The sequence below is a fragment of the Equus asinus genome, chromosome 20 (assembly GCF_041296235.1).
Source record: "Equus asinus isolate D_3611 breed Donkey chromosome 20, EquAss-T2T_v2, whole genome shotgun sequence".
Taxonomy (NCBI): domain Eukaryota; kingdom Metazoa; phylum Chordata; class Mammalia; order Perissodactyla; family Equidae; genus Equus; species Equus asinus.
The window spans coordinates 92,920,759-92,943,718 of record NC_091809.1 but is presented as its reverse complement, the minus strand read 5'-3'; the positions used below and the strand labels follow the sequence as shown (position 1 = coordinate 92,943,718).

The window sequence follows — 22,960 nt, the reverse complement described above, 5'->3', positions numbered from 1 at the left end:
ATTGGCTCTGAGCTAATATCTGTGCCAATCTTCCTCTATTTTGTATGTGGGTCACAACCACAGTATGGCTTGATGAGCAGTGTGTACATCTGTGCCTGGGATCCAAACCCGTGAACCCCAGGCTGCCAAAGCAGAGTGTGTGAACTTAACCACTACACCACCAGGCCAGCCCCTGTTTTTGTTTTTTTAAAGAGTCTTTTTTAATGATTCATTTATCCTACACACGTTAATTGATTGCCTACTCTGAATGAAATGCTAAAGTAGATAGACCTCAAGGGGCTCACACCTGTGGGGGAGACAGGGGTGCAAGTAACAGTGATGAAATGATATAAATACCATAATAAAGGCATCTTCACACTGCAGTGGGCTTGCAGACTAGACAGACAGATTCTGCCAGGAGATCAAGAAGTATTTCAGAGGGGAGGTGATAACTGAGTTGGGCCTGGAAGGCAATAAGAGTTTGCTAGTGGGGAACAAGAGGCACTCAGATAAAGCTGACAGCATGAGCAGTCGGGGGAGGGAGAGGAGAAACAGTTTTCAGAGCACCAGGTGGGGTGCTGTGGTCATGCCTGTAATGGGGTGGTGGCAGCAGGGGAAGTGTGGGCGTCCCCCTTTTGGTGGTAAGGTATGTATGAGGGGGTTGCACTTAGTCGCACTGCTGTCGCTGTTATTTAGGGCTTCATTATTTTCCCCCAGACCGTAGTTTTCAGATTTTTCTTTTAGTAATGGAAAAACATTTTTTTCCAAACAACATTTTACACCTATCTCCAGATTATAAAACATAAGACAAATTTTTAAGTAAAAATGTATTTTCTATTAAGCACAGTGACCTGCAACGTGGAGGTGAGAGAAGGCGTTTTTGTCCCTGAATGGAGCTGACTTGAGAGAACCCTCTCATCTGTGGGAGTTGGGCCATTCCTGCATCCCGCTTGGTTTGGCAATAACGCTGGTGGTGGAGTGCCTGTGACTGAACACTCTGGTAATGGGAAAGGCTATAAAACCCTGGAGCGCGTCCCCAGAAGAGTGACCTTACGAGGAAAGTTCTGGGAAACAAACCACAAGGAGACTTTACAGGAATTTTTGGTTGAGCCCACAGGCGAGGCACATGAGGAAAGGAGATGTAATTATAGTTTGTAAGTCTATGAAAAGATACAATGAATGACATGAAATAGCGGTTCTTGTAAGTTTCTTCTTCCTGTAGGACAGGAAGAAATGGGTTTTTATGCATTCATTCAGCAGATATTTATTGTGTCTCAGCTGTGAGTTGGGCCCTATAGTAAATGCAGGGAATATGTTAGCAGAACAGTCAAGGTTTCTGCTCCTAAGGAACTCATGGGGGAAGACTGACAGCAAGTAATGGCACAAACATGCAATTATAGATTATGGTGAGTGCCATGAAGAAGTCCTCATTTTGATTGGAAGATCATGGAAGACTTCTCCGAGGAGGTGAGAGGCAATTCGAGGCAAGGAGAGTAAGAGTCAGCTAGGCAAAGACAGGGTGTGGGGGAGTGTCCTAGGCAACGGGAGACAGCTGGGAAGAAGTCTGGGACTTCTGGGGAACTAAGAGAAGGTCTGAGTGGCTGGCACACAGAGGGCACGGAGAGGAGGCTGGAGAAGGATCCTGCTGGGCCTTACAGGTCCTGGTAAGAATTTTGGTTTTATCCTAAGTGCAGTGGGAAGCCATTGAAGTGTGTTAAGCAGGAAATGACATGATCTGGTATACAGGGGTGATTCAGACAGCTCTGTGGAGAATGGAGTTTGAGGGCAATAGTGGAAGCTGGGGTGATTAGGAGGTTTTTGCACTAATTAAGGGGAGGGACTAGGGTGGCAATGGAGGTGCTGAAAAATGGACAGATACAAGATATATTTTGAAAGTAAAATTATGTGGAATTGGTGAATGGATTGGATGTGAGGAGAGAGGTAGGGTGATGTAAGTATATCTCCTGGGTTTCTGGCACAAGTATGCATGCGGGCCTCTCAGCAGATACTAGACCACATAAGGCTGGAAAGGCCCTGTCCTTCGGGAAAGGCCAAGTAGGATCGATCTTGCAGAGGCAGCAGAGGGATTCAGTTGTCCTCTTGCCCTGCCCAGTTCAAGGAGCTCATCACTATAGCAGCACTCAAGCAAGGATTCTAGTTCTGCCGCTAATGGGCCCCTCACCATGTCCCTTCCCCCTGAGAACAAGGCCCTCAGGAACCTTTATAACTGCAGCATGCCACTAGGGGGAGCATGGCCTGCATTCTGTGTCTCTGGTCTTGAGGACTTTTTGAAGTTTGGATTACTTTAGAGACTGACTTGTATCAGCTTCAGTACTCAGCCCTGGCCCTTGGCCCATCATGCTTAGAAGAATGCCTGACATACGGTAGGTGCTCAGTAAATGTTAGTTGATGTTAATATTATAACTGTGAATATTATCTTATTGTAGAAATGGATGGTCGTCATCTCTTCTTTCTCAGTATGGAGGCTGGGCAAGTGGAATGTGCATTTTGAGGGTCAGGAGGAGAGCAGAGGGCTGCCTGTTGGGAATGGGAAGAGGGAGGAGTTTAGTGATTTGATGGTGTTTCACTTGCTGTTTCATCCTGTTTTCCTTTGTAGATTTGGGACACTAGGGCCTAGGAGGGATTCCTGAGCTGGTACTTGGGTCAGGTTGGGCAATAGTGGAGCCAGGCACTGCCAAGGGCTTCTGACCCCTGCTCCGCATGGGGCACGTGCAGCCACTCTGCTGAATATACGGACTTGGGAGTTGAAAGGCTTGGGTACTATTTCTAGGTCTGTTATTTTCTGGTTCTCTGACCTGGGGCAAGCCATTTGATCTCTCTTTAAAATTTTTTTTCATCTGTTAAATTAGTATGATGATACTAGTCCTAACTTTCAGGCCTATTGTGTTGAACAGATAGCCAAGATTTGTGAGAGTATTTTGGAGAAGTGTAAGGTAATTTCTAGCTGTAGGGCAGGACATCTTTTCTCTAATCTGTGCATCAGTACATTCTACGTCTCATCGATGCTATCATAGAGTCTTTAGGCTAAAAAGATGGCAGTCAGGCCTACCTCACCATGACTCAGAGAGATTCTCTACCTTCTGCTGGGAACCCAGCCTTGTAGTTCATAACTGGTTATCAAAAAATTGTTAGTTTTTAAGATCAGATGGCTGTGTACTTTAGTGGAAAGTACACCAGACTAGGGGTCAGTGGACTGGTCTCTACTTTTAGTTCTTCAGCTGCCTAACTAGGTTTATAACTGTGGACTAAACATTTGGTCTCTCTGAGCCTCAGTTTTCCCATCTATAAAACGGTGATAATAATGTATATCCAGAGTATTTCAAAAGGTTTTGAGAATCAAACAAAATAGTGCATGTAAAAGAGTGTTACAAAGCAGAAATGTCTGTGGAGGGATTAATCTTTAGAGGACCTGGGGTGTCCCAGGTACTGTGCTAGCTCTTGGACAAGAGTGATGTTATTACTGGCTGTGACAGCAGCTCACAGAAAGCCGGGGCTTTAGCTGCTGGCCCTGAGCAGGGCAGAGAGATGAGGCTGTATTTGTATCACATTTGTTGCTTGGGCTATGACTCTGGATTTGCCCAGGACTTTTACTGGTCCTGACCCAGTGTCTTTCCTCTCCATTGCAGGAAGATGAGAGACTGCTTGAGCACCAGCCCTAGTACCAAGAATCCCTGTACTGGCTAAAGCCATCGCCACGACCTGGGCAGGCAGCAAGGTAAGCAGGGAGGCCAGTCCAGGCGAGCTCCTGGGATGTGAATGCATTTCCGCCTCAACTGCTGCCCAGAAAATCCCAAGTGTACAGACAAGTCGAGGCAATGCATCTGGGTCTCCCTACCCGTGCTCCAGGACCCAGAGGAAGGGCTTGCTTCCCCTCCAAGTGCTCCAGCTAGCTCCCTCCCCCCTGAACCGGGATTCTTCTAAGTTATAAAAAATGAGACACTGGAGGGGAGGAAAACAAGTCCGCTCGCTCTCTTCTCCCTTCTCCCCTCTGAGCTGTTCAAGCAAGTTCCCAGGAGCAGCCTAGAGCCGTTGTTTGACTGGAAGGGAGGTAGGAGGAGTGGAATGCGTGCAAAAACCGAGCTGATCAAAAGACAGTGCTGTTTCATGGAAGCCTCCCAGAACTGAGAGAGAGAGGGAGAGAGTAGAGGGGAGAGAGAGAGAGAGAGAGAGAGAGAGTGAGTGAGTGAGTGTGTGTGTGCGCGCGCAGTGGCGAGAACAGTGTCTCCATGACAACTGGCCTGGCCGGCTAGCAGTGCTCTGCTCATTTGGCTGGAAGGAGCTCCACGAAAGGTCAGAGGAAGGAGCTGTGGGAAGCTCGCAGCAGGTATCGGAGCTTAAGTGAGTGGATTTGGGGGCCCTGGGCTCCCTAACAGACTGTGGAGTGAGCCAGACTCTGCCGAGAATGGAGTGGGCAGGAAAGCACCGGGACTTTCAGGTAAGGTCAGCTCCGGGCTTAGATTGTTTTTCCTGCTCTCCTGGCCATAGTCTTGGGCTGTGTTCTGGGAGGCAGGCGAGTGTCTGTACTCTCTGCTCAGGGTTTGGGGCTCAGGAATGATGTCATGCTCCAACAGTTGGATTCTATTAGCTTAAGGAGGAGGGAAACAGCCAAATTTCTTGACTTTGCAAATCTAGCTGCTCTCACTCTTGCTGAACCTGAGGTGTTAGACTTCACTATAGAAATCGTCTTACTTTTATTTAGCACAGAGGCTCAGGGTATATTACAGGAAGAGTCTTTCATACAGAAAACACATTATCATCACTCCAGCATTATGCTTTTAATTCTTACAGGGAAACTCCAGTGTCTTTTGAGTGGTTTGGTTTGTTCTAGTGAACACTGTCTGTTTTGTCTCTTGGTGCTGCTATATCTGACCTGTAGTAAAAAAAAAAAAAAAAAGCTAATTAACTCAGCTAGGAGCCTATGGTGAGTTCCACATCTCTCTGGAGTGGTTATTAGGACAGAGGGACTATCTTAGGGATATCTGAACTGGGGTCAGTCTCTCTCTCTCTCCCCCAGGTAGCTTGGTAAGAAGTGAGCTATCCTCCTTCATTAATAAGGTCCATCACAGGCTTTCCTAAAAAATATATGAGGTGGAGGTGGGGGGAGTGTCTTGGGGTTAGGGGACCTCCAAAGAGGTTTCTTACCCAGATAGCTCAGTGAGCTCTCAGTGGCAGCTGCTACGTACTAGGGTGCCTGAGGAGACATGAGGTACTGTGGTTGTGCCGGGTGGATTCCTTGGGTTAATATTTTAACCAAATCTCAGGGCACACATCGTCCACACTGGGCACTGCTTCTACTCTGTTTGTCCTGTGTTTTTTAAAAACTTGTCCTGACCTAGAGGAGTGGTGTGTAGTGAGCTCAGTGTGGTCTAGGAGAAGAGACCCTTCCAGAAAGGCACTATTATAGGTGATGGGCTAGCTGTAGCTAGTTTGTCAGTAATCTTATTAGGAGGATTAATGCAGCAGACACTCCTTGCAGTGGAGACCCATAGGAGATGAGCTTCCGCTTCAGCCATGTTATATCTTACGCTTACTCCTAAGCCTCAGGGAACTTTGTGGATGCCTTTGGTTTCTCTGTGGGATGAGGGAACAGCTGCTATCCTGGCTCCTCGGTTTTTCTTCTTGAACTTTCTGAACAGAATGTCTTTTGTATTCTGGCAAACAATGAGGGGGCCTTCTGATTAACTTCGGGTCAGCTTGCCAATGAAAGCACTGGCCGTGTCCCCAATTCGGGCTCCCTGAATGTGTACATGTATGCATCACTGTTGTGGCCTGAGGGTCCACAAGGGTGAACTCAATGGCCCTGGACTTCAGATGGGCCACTTCTAAAGTGATGCCTCCTTTTATTACACTCCAGGGATCCTCTGCTTGGCTGAACCCTCTGTCTTACTGGGGGGATGAGGCCTAGCACTATTGGTTGGGATTAAAATTGGGGGCTGTGAGGAGGTGGCCTCTCTGAGTCAGTGCGCCCTTCAGTGGGCAGTGCAAATCCAGGGTCTCAGTTCTGCTCTGCTTATGAGGATGTGGTTGGGGCTGCTCCAGTTTTATTGCTGCCACACATGTGAAGAGTGCTAGCAGATGATCTTTCTCTTGGTGTAGCAGAATGAATAATGAATTTGGGGTTGGGAGACTTGAATCCATGGCCAGCTTCTGCTACTTGTCATCAAGGTGGCCATGGGCAAGACCCTTAACCTCTACGACCTTCAGATTTATTGGCTGTGAGGTGGGGATAATAACTACTTCACAAGACTTTTGGGAGGAGCAAATACAATAATTTCCATGAATGTAGTTTTGAACAAGTCAAATGCTATATAACGTAAGATGTTATGTGTTGAAGCTTGAAGGATGGCCCCATTCTCTTCTGGAAAGTCACTTTGCCTCTTTGTTCTGGTTTCCCCATTTATAAAGTGCCCTTTTCTTTTCTGCATTTATAAATAAAAATGAGAAAAGCCTTAGAAACTCTTCAAGATGTTAAAGGAAAGAAATAGTGTTTTCTTTGGGTTGGGAAGTTTAGAAAGAGTGATGTTCACTGTAGACTTTGAGCCTCATAACTGACCCTTCGGAGATGAAGCTTTCGTTAGTCACCTGACTCGTATTTTCATGTAGAGGAGAGGGATTCCAGGGACTCTTTGTTTTTCCAGTGTCCCACAGCCACCTGGCAGTTATGTGTCATGAATTTTAGTAGCTTCTGAAAGAGAGGCTACTGGTTGCCCGCCTGGTTCCCTCATCCTGGTAGGTTCTGCTGGGGAAACTGTTTCGGGTGGGCAGAGAGGCCTTTCTCCTCTGTTCGGGGTTTGCAAGGCAGGGTTCTAACGGGCAGGAAGAGTTATTGCTCTGAAAGGCTCCTTGGGGGCTGGGCAGCTCTTTCAGGAACCTGTGTGGCTACAGCTTAGAGGGAAACAAGGAAGTGGGAATTCCAAGGGCAGAGAAACTTGATATGCCATGGGACTGTGCCAGGGAACAGAGTAACAGGGGAGGAGAGACTCCAGGCCAGGGCATCCCAATCAGTCCTCAGTGCGTCTGCAGGGCTCTCGGCACACTAGATGGGGGCACAGGGAGAGGCTGGGCACCCCACCCACAGCCTCAGCTCTTGTTGTAGGACAGGGGAAAACCTGCCAGCCGTGCCCTGGAGTGGTGTCTGGGAAGAAGCCCCTGAGGAGACTCTAAGTAGGCAGATTTTTTTTCTTTAACGACAGAGCCGTTTTTCCAGGTGAATCATGTCACAGCAGCCTCTAAGGCCTGAAGGAGAAGTTGTCCACAGCTTCGATTGGGGCTGCAGCTGTTCCCCGCTCCTCGTCGGTCCAGCTTCCCAGAGCTGAGTCACAAATTGGATCCCTCGATGTTCCTTAAGGATTAAAAAGTAACATTCCTGTTCTCACTCCCTCTCTCTCCTCTTCCTCTACTCCAGTACTTCCCTGCACACTTCCCCCCCGCCCCCTCTCAAATTAGAATAATCAGTTACCCAGGGAAGTTGAAACTTTGAAATACGTTGGAGGACAGGCCAAGGGCATCCTCAATTCTGCTGGCTCTGCCCCTGTCCCTGGAATGAAGGGTTTGGGTGGCCAGTTTTGGAGGGGTACTCCACACTCCGTATGTCATGGCCACACTGCTGGCCTGGAACCAAGACAAGCTGTGCTCCATTCCCCACCGAATCTGATTCTAAGAATACTTCGGGGAGGTCCACTGGGCACCTAGGGGAGGTGGGAGAGTTTGAGTCCTGGGCCTTCCAAAGCACCTCCCTGCAGGCAGGCAGGACTGAGAGGCTGAGAGTGTCTCCCTGTTGCTTCTTTTAGCTGTTACCTATCACTGCTCTGGAGACTCCTGATTTCCAGTGTTGGGCCCAAGAGAGTTTGCTGAGGCGGCCAAGCAAAGGGAATACGTACCTGAGCCTGGAGGAGGCCAGGCAGCAGCCCCGCAGAGCTTTGGCTGGGTCTCCCTTCTGTGCCTCTACACTAGCTTGGGAGGAGAGGATGTTTAGGGCAGGGTGGGGGGAGGGGAAGGGGAAATCTGCTGGCAGATAATTGAGGTCTTTGAGTTAGAGGAACCATGGAAAGTGGAGAAGGGGCCAGGAGGGCATGAAAGAAAAAAAATGACCATCTGGCGTAGTCTGCACAGATTTCTCTTTAAAGCTTGTGGGAAAATGTGCTAGTGATTGCCTTCTTCTGAGGGGAGGGAGGGAGACTGCATCTCTTTTATGCTGGAGAGGAGGTGCTGTGTGCCTCTGTCTCAGTGGGTGGGTGGGGTAAAGTGCTGGGTGCATCTGTCCTAGGGCAACATGCCACTTGATATTGTCTGATAGAAAAAACCTTGGGGTCTCTTCTCTGTTTCAGATGTAGGCCCTAGAAAGCATGCCTCTGTGTGTGTGTGTGTGTGTGTGTGTGTGTGTGTGTTTGTTTGTTTAGGGACCAGGAAGATGTTAAATGAGCCTAGACTACCTTATTGAAGGATTTCTCCAAAGATCCCTCCTCTTATTTTTTTTTGGCTCTGATACGCTGTTGTTGAGGGGCTGTTGAAATTACCACAGCACTCTTCTAAAAACTTCCTGAACGTTACATTGCACTGTCCTTATAAAGGGTGAATTACGTGCAATTAGGGTATGAAGCCTTCTTAACCAAAGCTGACCTATTCCTAAGGATTTGTCATGAAACCCCTCGTTTGTCAAAGAGCCAGACTCTTCTTGTGTGGCTTGTCACTGAAGAGTTTGTATGTGAGGTGGAGATTGACTAATAGGAAGTAGCACAGTGAATGAAGGACTGTGTGAACCTGGGAAAAATGAGATAAACACGATTATGAGAAACAAGATCTGAAGCAGTTGGAAGACTACTAGAAGGTACAAAAGAGAGGCCCTGGGCAAGGGGACTGAGGAGAAGGTAGTTCTTAGGGGCAGCTGGGGTGATAGATAGAAGGGGGTACCTGGGCTGACCAAGGAGGCTTTACAATTTACCAGAAGGCTGGCCTGCCCCTGGGGGCTTCAGGGAGACAGTGTTGCCTGGGTCCTCACAAGCACTGGGAAGGTGACGGTGGGTGGCAGTGGCTGGCTTTGGGGTTGACACTCCTTTTCATTTGCTCTTAGGCTCGGAGGTATCTCTGGTGTCCATGTTCCCTCTTGGTCTGCTCACCCATTTAGTCAGTGAAACAGGGGGCCTGGGCATAGGGCTGGGGAGGATCTAAAAAGCATCAAGTGTGCGACTTATCTCATATATGTTGTATTAGATGTTGTATTGTAGTTATTTCCTCCCCAGTGTGAGCCTGTCTGTGATTGAGAGAGAAGAAACATAGTTTTGGAAATTTTCCTGAAGTTTTGGATTTTGGTGGTAGGGTTAATGATCATCTCATGCTTTAGGCTGGGAAAGTAAGAGGGTCCAACTCTTAGACTGATTTAAAGCACTGTTTGAATGATGGGAGAGAGACAATGAAAGGACTGGAAATAGGAGGAAGGTGAGGATTCTAGACCTGTGTTGAAGCTTTTTGACAGCATCAATGGATGGGATTGGGGGATAGGGAAAGGGAAATGGGAAAATGGAAAGAAAACTATAAAGTCAGCTGGTTTTTAGAACTCTTTAGCTTTATTCGAGGAACTGAATTTTGGTGTGCTCACTTTTGTTTTGGAACACAGGCTCCCTTACAAAGTTTTGACAGCTGAGTTTTATAGTTTTCTTTCAAATGAGTCAACCTGTAATGTATTTATTCAACTATCAGTGACTGTTAGATCCTCAGTGAGCGTATGGTGTTGCCTTAGAGCATCTCTGATGGAACCATTTGTGCTTAATATGAGAATCTCACATTCAGGGTAGTACAGTGAGTAAGAGCTGGAGCTTAGGCGTCTTACACGCCTACATTTAGAACCTGACATTATGGTTACTAGCTCTGTGACCTTGGGCAAGTTATTTAATCTCTCTGAGCCTCAGTTTTCCGTGAGGCATCTGTAAAATGGATATACAGCCATATGTCACTTAATGACTGGGATATGTTCTGAGAAATGCATTGTTAGGTGATTTTGTCCTTGTGCAAACATCATAGAGTGTACTTACGCAAACCTAGATGGTATGGCCTACTATACACCTAGGCTATATTGTGCTAATCTTGTGGGACCTCCATCATGTATGTGGTCCCTGATTGACTGAAACGTCCTTATGTGGCCCATGACTATAATAATAGTACTCAGCTTGTTATAGTTGTGATGAGGATTAAATGAAATGATACACGTAAGCTCTCAGCTAAGTGCCTGGTACATGGAATGTTCAGTGTTTTCCATTATTGTTATTGACTTAGAGCAGCATTTGAAGAGAGTAAGGCTGGAATCTCTTAATCAGGTTGGGGATACTGTGCTAGGAAAGTCAAACCAGAGTCTTCATTTAGAGGGAGTTTATACTTTGCATTTTCTTCATCCTTCTGTCAAGACCCCAGGAGAGTTTCTGAGATGGTCCTTCTCAACCTAGCTTCATAGGCTCAGCTTTATCCTCTTGTAGGAGGCTTACCCTTCACAGTCGCGGGAGACTACAACTGCCTCTTGCCTACCCCTTTCCTGTGGGCCAGCCCAGGTAGGGCCCCTGAGGGCCTCCTTAATCCGGCATTGGAGGCCCTTCACAGCTCTGGACACAGGCTACCCCAGCACTCCTCGCTCCCACTTCCAGGAATTCTGTCCATGTGTTCTTCAAGACCCAGCTTAGAGCACAGGCTTTGCAGCCAGCTCTGGACGTTTGTAGTCTGGTTCTTCCTTTTACTATCTGTGGACTTCTGGCAGGTTAACCTCAGTAAACCTTAGTGTCTTTACCTGTAAATTGGGAGTAATTTTACCCATCTCAAAGATTCGTTGTAAGGGTTAAATGAGTTAATTTATGTAAAGCACTCAGCTTAGTTCCTGGCGCAAATATGTTCCTAGTAAATGTTAGCTGCTGCTGCTGTTAGAGATCTCTCCCTTCTATGAATTTCTCTGCCCTGGCCGGGTAGTCAGCAGATCTGAGCTTTAGTGCTGACTATCTGTCACTTGCTGGGTTACTTTGGAGAAGTAACTTGACTTCTCTAGGCTTCAGTTTCCTGTTCTAGAAAGTGGGAGATTTGGATTGAGTGTTTTCATCCACATTTTGACTTGACCCTTCAAATGCGTATCTTGCTTTCCAACTAGATTCCCTGAAGTTCTGTGTAAGTATAACATTTGATACATTTTATTTCCTCAAATTGGCCAACGTACATAGTTTATGCTTAAAAAATATTTGAGTAACTTTTTTTTTAACCCCATCAGTTGGATTTTAGGAAGCATTTCGACGTGGTTCTCATAACTTGGAGACTGGGAACTTGTTCTCAGATGCTTAGGGCGTGGTTGCAACAACTTGCAAAGAGGCTCCAGCCCTTAGTAAGCTAGGAAGTCTACCAGGTTGGTAAGAAAGGAGGTGGATTTCACTTGGTGCCCCTGGGAAAATTTTGGTCAACAGATATTTGGGGTAGTTATTTGTTCTGCTGTATAGACTGAGACCAGCTTTGTGAATAAATTCTGCCATCACTGTTTCTTCTCTCAGTAGTAGGAAATGGCAGTGTTTTCTGACCCACCGTCTCTCCTTTAGAGTTTGGAGTGAGCTAGTTGTGCTCAAAGACAAACTGTGTGTTAGGGGAAGAGCGTCCCAAGGAAAGAGTAATGTTTAGAGCCCGGGCTCTGGGCTTGGATTGTCGGGCTCCACGTTCTGGCTCTGACACTCACCAGCTTTGTAACCTTGGGTAAGTTCCTTAGCTTGTCCATGCCCCTGTTCCTTTTCTGTAAAATGGAGGTGGTAACAGGGTTTCGTAGGGTTGTAGTGAGGCCTAAATATCAAGTACTTAAGAATAGTACCACATATCTGGTGCTAAATGAAATGTGAGCAATTATTGTTATATTTATGATTCCCTGTAAGCCAAGCAGAATTTGTGTCTGAGTGGCTAGTCTGTCTGGTTTGTTCTGCTGAGAAATGTGGGGTGATAGTCCCTTCCTCTGTGTCTTGGGCAGATATCTAGTATCAGCAGAGCAGTTGTTAGTGTCCCCCAATTGGTATATAGATCGTGGCTCTTATACTTTGCTTTTGTAAAGAAATATATAAACCAGAGGGGGAATCTGGCTGAGCCAAAGGAGCAGCTAATCTAGGTTGAAAGGACCCTCTCTGATGAGTAATGTATGTTATGTGGCACTGAGGTAGGGACATGGCAGAACCCTGTGTGAAAGAGCAAGATGGGAAGTGGACTGAGGGAGAATGTATACTCAGAGACAGCGAGAGTGGTGAATATCTCTGGGCAAGTGATTGTGGCTAAGACAGTAAGCTGTGTCAGGAAGCTCCTGGCACTTGATCTTCCAAGAGACATGTTGACTCCCCAGCCCCAGGTGAGCCTTGCCCCAGGAGTGATCACTCAGACCACTCTCAGAGGAGCCATGGATCTGTTCCTAACAAGAATGAGTAGCGTGAGTAGCTTGGTGCATCTTATCTAGAAGTGTAATTATAAAGAGATTTCCTCTTTCAACTGTAAGAAATAGGAACTTTTGCTGCCAAACTTAGCAGCGTGTTTTAAGTCCCTCAAATCTCCTTTGAGTGCTACCAAAGCTCTCAGCTTTGTTGTTATCTCTTGTTGAAATATAGCCTGGAAAGGTCATATCAACAGTGCCAATTTATGGGCCTGCTGAACCCAGGCAGGCCTAGGGCAGAATGGGGAGTTCCTGGGAGAAGGTGCCTCACAATTTTTCCCTTTGAGTAAGGCTGTTTATAATCTAAGTTTCCTTTTGCTTTAGAAGACCAAACTCTGCAGATTAGGGTCAAACATTTTATTTCTTTTGCGGTTTTACTTCTGTAGGCTCCCTTAGGCAGGAGCTCAGACTCTACAGTAGCTCCCTGTACAATCAGGAGAAGCTCAGCCTTGATGGTACTTACAGCTACCAAACTATGCCCAACACTTTTTATTGGAGGTAAGTTTTCTTGGCACAAAGTTATGCTAGAATCCCTGACCCCGTTTAGTTTATTAGCAATTTTTGACCTACTGTGCATTCTGAAGTGGTGATTAAAAGAGGTGAAGACCACCGGGTGTAGAAACCACACGTGGGGCTTTATGCTCATTTGTAAAGATCTGAGAATAAGAAGGTCTGACCCATGTCTGCATATACTTTGTCACCTGGCAAATGGATGCAAATAGGGAAAGGAAATTAAAGAACCTGACTGACCCTGGCAACAGGAAAGAAGTGTGTTACTTGAGTGGGAGAGGAAAAATACCTGGGACAGCTGAGATGAACTAGGCAATGGCAGTGACCTTGGTTTGTAGTCTGTGACTTGACTAACTCCGCTGCTGTGTTCAGAGAATTGAGGCTTTGGAATCTAGAAAGGAAAGAGAGCACTGAAGTTCCTAATTTTCTTTGCCTCCTTCTAACCCCCTGATTCACTCAACCTTTTGGGTTCATACATAAGTGGAAAGACGGCCAGAAAAATGGCTGTTTTTGTAATGGAAGAGGCAGCACTGTCCTCTCTGGGTCCCTGTCTCTCTGCATTTGAGTCATCACTGCTGCTGAGGATTGAGTTACTTTGCTCGACTGTGCTGGGAGGGCCAGCTGTGAGGATACTGGTGGTAAGACGGGTGGCGGGTTTTGTTAGCTCTCTGAGTAAGTGCCCAAAGGAAAGCGGCAGGGATCAAGTTAAAAACAAAACAATGAGGAACAACTGGAAATTTTTGTTTTATTTAAATCTCAGTAAAAGGAAATAGACTGGCTTTTTTTTGGTCTCAAAACTCACATCTGTTTGGTAAACCCAAGTGGGTTTCAAACGCAGTGCTATCCAGGCTTCTTTTCACCTGAGAAACACCCAAGGTTTGATGTCTACGTAACTTTGCTGGGAGAAGTTGAGCCCTGGGAAGCTGTAGAAATGAAAGGAGAAAACCATGGAGTTATGTGTATTTTACCAAAATAAGAAAAGTTGGTGGGGGAAAAAAAGGCCATGGAGACTGTAACTCCTGTGACATCCTCCCAGCCCTTGATAGTAGTTAATGTTTGTCAGAGAGGGAATTGGGACGATTTTTTGTGTTGGTGCTCCCCAAGGGTTTATTTCTCCTCAACCTTTTCTCTTTTTAATTTACAGTCTCCCCCTGAGATCCCATACTCTGCTGCCACCAGTTAGTCAGAGGGAGGAGGTGGGGGTGGTGTCCAGCTCCGCCTCTCTTGTTCAGAAACTATTATTTATTTATTTATTCAGTATGTATTTATTGAGTTTCCATTTTGTTCTAGGCACTGTGCTACATGCAGGGCATGTAGGGGTAACTAAGACAGCAAAGTCCTTGTATTGTGGAATTTAAAGTATAGTGGGGGAGCCGTCAGTACATAACTAAGCAAATCAATAAATGAGGTAGAGTTAGTAATATGAGCTATGAAGGAAATAATGGTGTTGGGAAAGAGAGGGAGTAACAGGAATTCGAAAGCTATTTTCAAAAGAGAAGTTAGAGAAGACCTCTCTGATAGTATGATATTTGAGCGGCAAGTTCAAGGATGAGAAGAAGCTGTGAATGTGCGGATTTGGGGAAACTACATTCCTGGAAGAGGGAACAGCAAAGGCAGAGCCCCTGAGGGAGGAAAGAGCTTGCTTGGCATTTTGAAAGAACACAGACAAAGTCATCGTGGTTAGAATATAGGGAGCCAGTGGATGTAGGGGTGTAAGATGTTGGTAGAGACTAGTTCAGGTAGAGCCTTGGCCATGGAAAGGAGTTTGGAGAACCAGTATGAGGGGTATAGGGATAAGGTATCAAAATTTGAGAGGAATGGTTGGCTAAGAGGAACATTGAATTTGGTTGTCTGAGAAGAATCAAGAAAAAGAATATGGGGAAATAGAAGGGATCTGGTGTGGGGATAGGCACATAGCTAATTAGCTAAAGGAAGTGTAATAAATATAATTCAGTTCTGTACAATTCTTGAGATCAAGAAATATGTGTTTTAAAAATTTCTGTAGATTTTAGGTCTGTGGTATATCATTAGTAGAATGCTTACTCTATTCCAGACTTTGTGTTATACTAGGCATTTTCACTTGCATCATTTTAGTAAATTCTCACAATAATCTGAGTGAATTTGTTGATGTTCGGATGTTTACCTGAGGGACACGGGGGACGAACATGCTTAAAATCCAAGTCTAAGTCTGCATGATTCCAAAGGATGTGCTCTTTCTATACCCCCACTCTGATTGGTATACCACCTGCACCTCCTCTTAGTTATCTCAAATATTTAATGAGCATTTTTTTTCCTGAATTATTGTGTGTCGTTTACTGTCATGTTCTTCTTTCTATCCATTGGGAACTAGGATAGATTTTGATTGTTTGTGGAGGTGAATGAGTTTTTTCCAGCTTTCTCTGAAAGGAGTACCTGGTTGAATATTGAAAATGGCAGTCCATATCAAAAACTGGGAAGGGTGGGGGTGTGTGACAAGACTTGGAAACAGATAACCTGAATCACCTCTCTTTATCTGGGTAGGAAGAGTGATGGTCTTTCTCACTAATACTCCACAAGTAGTTAGATATCTTAAATTATGATTCCTCCTATTTTATAGGAAGAAGATGGAATTTGTGTTTGGGAAATTTAATTTCTCAGTAAACTGACGTTTGCAAGTAAACTCTGATTTCCTAGTTTACAGGTCTCTTACAGAGTCTCCGAGTTTGTTGGAAAGGTTTGAGGAAAGAAATTTATCAGGCCACAACTTTGACTTGCTAGAAATTGAACAGAGTGGTTTCTGTTGGTGGGTACCTCTTTCTTGAGGGACTGGTCCTGTTTGGATTCTGTAAATCAAGGGTCAGGCTTCTGAAATGGAGATGTGTGTGGTGGTTGTCAGTTCTCATTCCTCGGTGTTCGTGAGGTCCGTGTCCAGCCTAGCCAGCCAGCTGAGTTGGAGCAGTTTGTGAAGGGCAGAGTGGGGTGAGATTGAATTTCAGTTTAGCATAGATTCCTGACACACACAAGAATTTCTTTTGTAAGTAATGGGATTCTGCTTTCCTGTCTCCCCTTTCACTGTCTGTTTTAGTAACTACTTTGCTACTGGAGGAAAAGATATGTGGTTAGGAAAGATTCCTTTAGATGGAGTTTTTATCTTTGGCACTGACTCACTGAACAGACGTTAGGTGGTTGCCTACCATAAGCAGGGACCCTGGTGAGGTAGGAGATGAGGCTGAAAGACCCGTTGAGGTCAGATCTTGAAGGGCTTGAACCCTCCAGGAATTAGGGAATCGTCATTGTTCTGAAGGCAAGAAAGGAACACAACTGGACTTGGTTGGTACAACAGAAACCTATGATACCATGTGGAAGATAGAATTGGAGTGGGAGAAAACCTGTCTGTCTTCTTGGGTATAACTAAAGAGGTAATGTTACGGTCCCTAAGATGCATTGAAAGCAGAATATAAGGGAAATCTGGGGGGTCTGAACTCCAAAAGGCAGGGTTCCCTGGAGCCTGAGAGCAGTGATTTTCAGACTTAAGCATGCCCCAAACTCACCTGGAGAGCTTGTTTCCAATTCAGTAGGTCCGAAATGGGGCCTGAGAATTTGCATTTTTAACAAGTTTCTAAGGTTTCTAAGTGCTGCTGCTGTTTGGGAACCACTGCTTAAGAGGATCCGCAGCTGAGACTCAAATAAGGGTAGGAGGGCCAGATGTTAATTGGTATGCCTTCTTTCATTAACCTAGAATTTCATGTCTTTACTTCAGAATCTCTTGAGTGGGTTATGCTGTAACATCAACAAAGCCTCGTAAAGGGCCGTGTCCTCAGTCACGGTGACTCTTCTCACGATATCCACATCACTTCTGGATGAGGTTTCCAGCTGTGTGCTTGTCTCTAAACAGGTGTTTGACTGAGTTTTGGAAAATGCCTATCCTAGGCACTTAATTCTGTTAGGACAGGTGACATTGATGGCAGGATAAGCTCCCCCTGCCCTTTAGCACAGCCTCCTGATTGATAGGACTATTTCAGGGGCTGTAGACAGGCTCAGTGTTGAGTGTGTTCAGTTGATTAGCTAGGTTTACACAGGACGTGGCTGGGAGATTATCTCTTTAGCTCAGGAGTTGAATTTCAAGGGCGAAGTCCACAGTTGGCAGCTGGTAGGCTGAGAACACCTGGAAGAGAGGATTTCACTTGGCTTTCATTTAGCCAGGCCTCAGGGCCTCTTCCCACAGAGGTCAGGTTTTCTCCTTGTCTGGTACCCAGGCAGGTAACTTCGGGCTGCCGTTCCCAGAACAGCATGGCTCCAGGCCCTGCCCCGTGCTGTCTGCTTCAGGACCTGTGGCTTCAGGTGAGACACTCAAGTTGGTTCAATACAAGCTGCCCTCTCTTCCTTCGCATTCTCGTTTCTTGAATCCTTGTCTGTGCTTGCTTCTCCCTTAGGGGAGGATCTTCATTTCTTTTTTGTGGTCACTGACTCTTAGATTTTCCCTAAAGCTCTCCTTTTCTCAGCTTCCCTCATTAGTTCAACACAATCATAGAATTCTGTTTCACTGTGGGAAGGGACATTACAGGTTACTTGACCTGGCATTGTCCAACCTTTTCCTATCCCCACACACACAGAAAATGATGATTTTTGTAAGGCACACTGACTTAAAAAGAGCAGCCTGCTGGTAGCACTGAGCCCCAGTGCTGCCCCAGGGGTTGAAGGAGTTATCATGTTTGCACAGCTGTGATCTGTTCGTGGCGTGCTGGTTGAGAATGCTGATCCAGTCCCAGGTGCGTCAGAGTTTAGAGGTGAGAAAACTGAGCACCCGAAGTGGCAGAGCTGGGACTGGGCCTCCGACCTGTTCACTCCTGCTAATTCAGGGCCTTGCTATGTACGTCACACAAGGACTATAATGTGTTACAATTTCAGATTAGCAGGCATGCATGAAACTGTCTCAGGCTAATTTTTGTTTAAGATCTTTTTCCTTTTTTTTTTATATAACAAAGCGATACATTTGTTCTAAAACTTACGCCAAATGGAAAAACATATAAGTCAGAATATGAGTCTCTCCTGTAAACCCATGCGCCAGAAATGTAGTCCTTGTTAACCAGTTGGGTAACAATGGATATTTTTATCTATAATATATTTATGTAGACATTTATTTTCACAAAAAGAGATTATACTCTAACCAGAAAATGGAGAATAAAAAGTGTTGGCGAGGATGTGGAGAGAGTAGAACCCTCTTACTTTGCTGGTAGAATGCAAATGGTACAGCCGTTGTGGAAGCAAATTCTTTTGGTTCCTCAAAAAGCTAAAACTTGCCATATGACTCAGCAATTCCACGCCTAGGTATAAAGCCAAAAGAATTGAAAACAGGGACTCAGATACCTGTATGCCAGTGTTCGTTGCAGCAGTATTCACAGTAGCCAAAAGGTGGAAACAACCTCAGTGTTCATCCACAGATGAATGAATAAACAAATGTGGTATATGTGTATAATGGAATTTTATTTAACCATAGAAGACATGAAGTTCTGATACCTGCTACAACATGGATGGACCATGAAAACATTGTGCTAAGTGAAATAAGCCAGACACAAAAGGACAAATATATGATTCTGCGTATATGAAATATCTGTAATAGGCAAATTCATAGAGACAGTAGATTAGAGGTTACCAGAAGCTTGGGGAGAGGGGAGAGTGGGGAGCAATTGCTTAATGTTTAGAGAGTTTCTGTTTGGAGCTATGAAAACGTTTTAGAAATAGATAGTAGTGGTGGTTGCACAACATTGTGAATGTATTAATGGCACTGAATTGTAAACTTAAAGATGCTTAAAATGGCAAATTTTATATTGTGTGTCTTTTACTATAGTAAAAAAATGACTATACTGAAAATTTTCTCACTTGGTAATTTACGTTGGCTATTTTTCCATGTCAGTACATTACTTTTAACAGTAGCATTGTGTTTCTTCAGGGTATGTATCATACTTTATTTAACCAAGCCCCTGTTGATGGACGTCTGAGTTGTTTCCAGTTTTTCCCATTATAAACAGTGCTGCAGTAAACAGCAGTATACAGCTGTCTTTGCCCACGTGTTCTAGTAATTGCATTACCTTAGACAAAATTCCCGGAAGGGAAAGTTTGCTGATCAAAGGCTATGCTCACTTAAAATGTTAATAAATATTACCAAACTGCTTTCCAAAGAAGTTGCATCTATTTAGTTCTCATCAACAGTATATACAGGTGCCTGTTTCTGCCGTATCCTCGCCAACGTGGGTGTTATAAATCATTTTAATCTTTGCCAATCTGAAAGGTGAAAAAGGATTTGTTGTTACTTTATTTAGGATTTCTGTAGTTATTAGTGAAGTTGAACACTTTTTATGCCCACTGGCACTTGTACTTATTTTTATATGAATTTTCTGTTCAAATACTTTGTTTTTCTGTTTGGTCATTATTTTTTCTTGTAGATTTGTAACAGCTTTTATGTACATATTACATTAGAACTCTTTGCCATATGTGTTGCTGATATATTTTTCCCCAGTTTGTTTCTTTTTAATTTTTGACTTTGTGTGTGCTAATTATTTGCCTTTCACAGGTTTTAAATTTTTATATAGGCAAATATGTGATATTTTCCATCATGGCTTCCCCCCCCTTAATGTCTTTTGAGTTGAATTTCATGTCATACTTTGAAAAATTTTCTTCACTCATTAGAATTATAATAATAATTCATTCATTTTTTTCTTAGTGTTTTTATGATTTCAATTTTTATATTTAAACTGTAATTAAGTTTGTAGTAAGGAGTAAAGTAGGAATTAAATTTTATTGATTAAAAAACCTAAAATAACCTTTTTCCTATTAAATTTGCTCTTTATATAAAATTTGTAAACTTCTGTGCACTTTAGTATTTTTAGTGAGTGAGGCTACCTATATTCATATTCTTGTAATGGTTCTTTTTTAGTGTTACCATACCATTAAAAACATTTTCTGCAACATTTATGGAGGAACATTTCTGATTTAGTTTACCAAAAAGAAAAAAAAAGGCTTTAGTGAGAGGCAGGTAAGAAATTGCGCCCAAGTCTTCTGATTCCCAATCCTGTTTTTTTTGTTTTCTGTTATCCTTATGTGTTACAGCCAAATTCCTTTTCTTGATGTTTGGGGATAATTGCATCACTCCTCTTCTGAAAGACTTTACAATTGCAAAGTAGAAGGTCTTTGGTTTGACACACTAGACCTAGATAGTATGACATGAAAGCCTTTCTCTCAGACTGTACCTGGTTTGATGAACTCAGCCTCACTGAGGTGGGAGCAGGGAGGCAATTGCATGTTAAAGATGCATAGTATGGTGCTGAGGAGAGCCACGGGCCAAAGTCTAAAGGGACGTTAAGACCGGGAAGTGTGACTGTGGTGGAGGGGAACAGCAGGAAGAAGTGTGAAGAAACTGGATTGCTTGGAAGACAGATTAAGGAAGATTTTTGAAGTGAGAGAAGGAAGAGGAATAATGTTTATGGAGGACCCACTTATGACCCAGATACTAAACTACTACTACCTACTTGTATTTTAAAAGTCAGCTTTTAGTGCTGGGTCAGCGTAGGGTTGTTGCTCCTAAGGGTCGTGACCCCAGAAAGGAAAGCCTTATTCAATTGTCAGAGTAAGTAAAATCCTGGAACTGGAAGTTAGGGTTTGAGAGACTGAGGAGCGCAGCATTGACTCAGCATCATTTCTGCTCGTGTCAACCAAGAGCTTAGATGGTTATGTTTTTAGTGGAAATAGGCTAAATAAGGAAGCAGAAGGAGAGACTACTTCAGATTAGGAAACATTCATTAGGCTCCTGTAGGACCAGGTGCTTGCAGACATACACTCCATACCCTTAAGGAACTTCACAGTTTAGTGGACAAGACGTATCAATGGTCAGGACACTGTAGTGTGGTTTATGCCGCTGTACAAGTGGCACTGGGAGGGCAGGATTAATTTGGTCACTGTTGGGAAGGGAGTGAGGAAGATGAGGGTAAGGTTTCACAGAGGAGGTGGTGCCAGTTCAGATTTTGAAGAATGAATAGATTTGTTTGTTTGTACCTTTTGACCACTATGAATAGTTATTTCTTAAGTGGACAAAGCAAGGGGGACTTTCCAGGTAGAAGGATTAGCATGTGCAAAGACAGAGAGGAGTGAAGCAGCATGTGCAAAGTTCTGTGCACGTAACTACCAGTTGGTCATTTTTGCTGTGCATAGTAGGGCAGAGTGAGCAGTATCAAGATGAGACTGTGGAGACAGGTCTCAGGGACTAGCTCTTGATGTCGGGGACTCAGTCATGAGACAAGGGTTTTGAGTGGATCCATCCACATAGGTATTGAAGTTGCCAGGGTGAAGAGAGAGCTGTCACGGAGAGCCTGGTGTGTGTCAGGGCAGGAGATGGTGCATGCATCTGTGAAGAGTTTGAATATGTGCGGTAGTCACTTCACAGCAGAGCAGCAGCGCTAGGGAATAGGTTGGAAGCACAGTCAGTGGTAGGAGAAGGCAGGGTGAAAAAATGCAAAACATCCTTTTAAACAGCTTTTAAGCCTATTGTGTTCTAGTAGACATTGCTGTCCACTGGTTGGAAATCAGTGGGGTAGGGGGTTAATACAGAACAGAAAGACACTGTGATATGTGGGTGGGGTTGAAGCAGGAGCCCTCCAGAGGACACACATTTGGTCCCCCCCTAAGTAGTGCCAGTGTTAGGGAAATTGGCCAGTGAGTGCCTGCTCACTGTTTTATCCCTAAGGGATCCCCTTCTGTAGTAGCCCCTGATGCCTCTTTGATGTAGGTTTGTTTTGTTAGCCAATCTTTGTAGGATTTGTGTTGCATCTTTGCACTTGGCTTACAGGCTTCGGGTAGGGCAGGTAGAGGGAGTGCCTGTCCCTGGATGAAGCACTGGTCCAGAGAACTCCCAGACTTTTCTTGCTGCTGGTGACTGCTTGTCTCGTAAACTTCTGGAAAGCCAGCAATGGCTCAGGACTACAGGTAGAGTGTCCCATTTTCCGACCTTGTCTATTCTGAACTCTGTCTCTAAAATACCAGGGAAGGCGTATATCTCTCCTGGGTCATAGGCCATCAAGCTTGTAGGAAAGAAGCGTTTTGTAGTTTCAAAGTTTTGAAGAACTTTAAGCTAAAGACATGGACTTGTAAATGAGCCAGAAATGAAAACTTGAAATGATAATTTCTCCTCCCAAAGATAGTATCTCTTGAAATAATGCTTATAGGATGATCATCACTGAAGGAGAAGAGATTAAAGGGGAGTTGGGAGAAAAGAAGGCCTACCAGGCTTAGTACCAGCGTCTCCTTGATTCTGAAGCAAGCAGAGTCTGTGCCCAGGGGAGGCTACAAGTGGGATGTTTCCTCACTATCCTGCCAAGCACCTGTGTTTAAGGGAGTGACTGACCCACACACTTACATGGTTTTATAAGTTTTGACAGTGAGGAAAAAGTTTTCCTGTTAGGCTATATTTGGAGTTAATTTCCTGTTGACTTTGCTGGTATGCGTTGCGTGTGTGTGTGTAAGCAGAAATGTCAGCTCTGCTTTATGTGTCTTTTCCTGGAGGATAATGATAGTTATTTACACATGAATAATAACTTACAGCATATAAAATATTTTTACATATGCTATTTCATTGGTTTCATATTCTGTCTTTTTGAAGAGGAATTGAAGTTGTTGACTCCAGAAGACATAATAAAAACAGTACCTTACTGTACTTTCCATAGGACAGTAGAAGGAACAGGAACTTTAGAGTCAGACCTAGTTTGAATTCTGGCTTTTCCATTTACTAGCTGTATGACCTTGAGCTTTAGTTGTCTTATATGACCTTGAGCTTTAGTTGTCTTAATTGGTAAAATAGAATTGATTAACATTTACTTCGTAGGATTGTTTTAGAGTAGTGTTAAATGAATTAACATGTTTAACATATAGGCATAGTGCTTGGCACACAGTAGTTAACTGGTAAAAGGAGGCCTTAATCATGTAATAACATAGAAACAGATGGTCAACATCAGGAAAAGAAGAGCATGCAAATGTCCTAATTTTGTTAATTAAGATGGTTGC

At 44.3% G+C, this 22,960-nt stretch overlaps 1 protein-coding gene across 13 annotated transcripts in view; it reads left to right on the top strand.

The window, feature by feature from the left end:
* Positions 1 to 22,960, top strand: part of DENND2B (DENN domain containing 2B) — a 151,158-nt gene that overhangs the window by 41,964 nt on the left and 86,234 nt on the right. For 4 of the 13 annotated variants that reach the window (XM_070491029.1, XM_070491034.1, XM_070491040.1 and 1 more), the window contains one exon: positions 3,627 to 3,715. The exons of 4 other annotated variants lie outside the window; for them this stretch is intronic. The gene's annotated coding sequence lies outside the window, so the exon portion shown is untranslated. Of the gene's footprint in view, positions 1 to 3,626; positions 3,716 to 4,055; positions 4,436 to 17,106; positions 17,252 to 22,960 lie in introns of those variants that run through there. 5 more of the 13 variants (XM_014844221.3, XM_014844226.3, XM_070491039.1 and 2 more) reach the window with 5 other exon arrangements.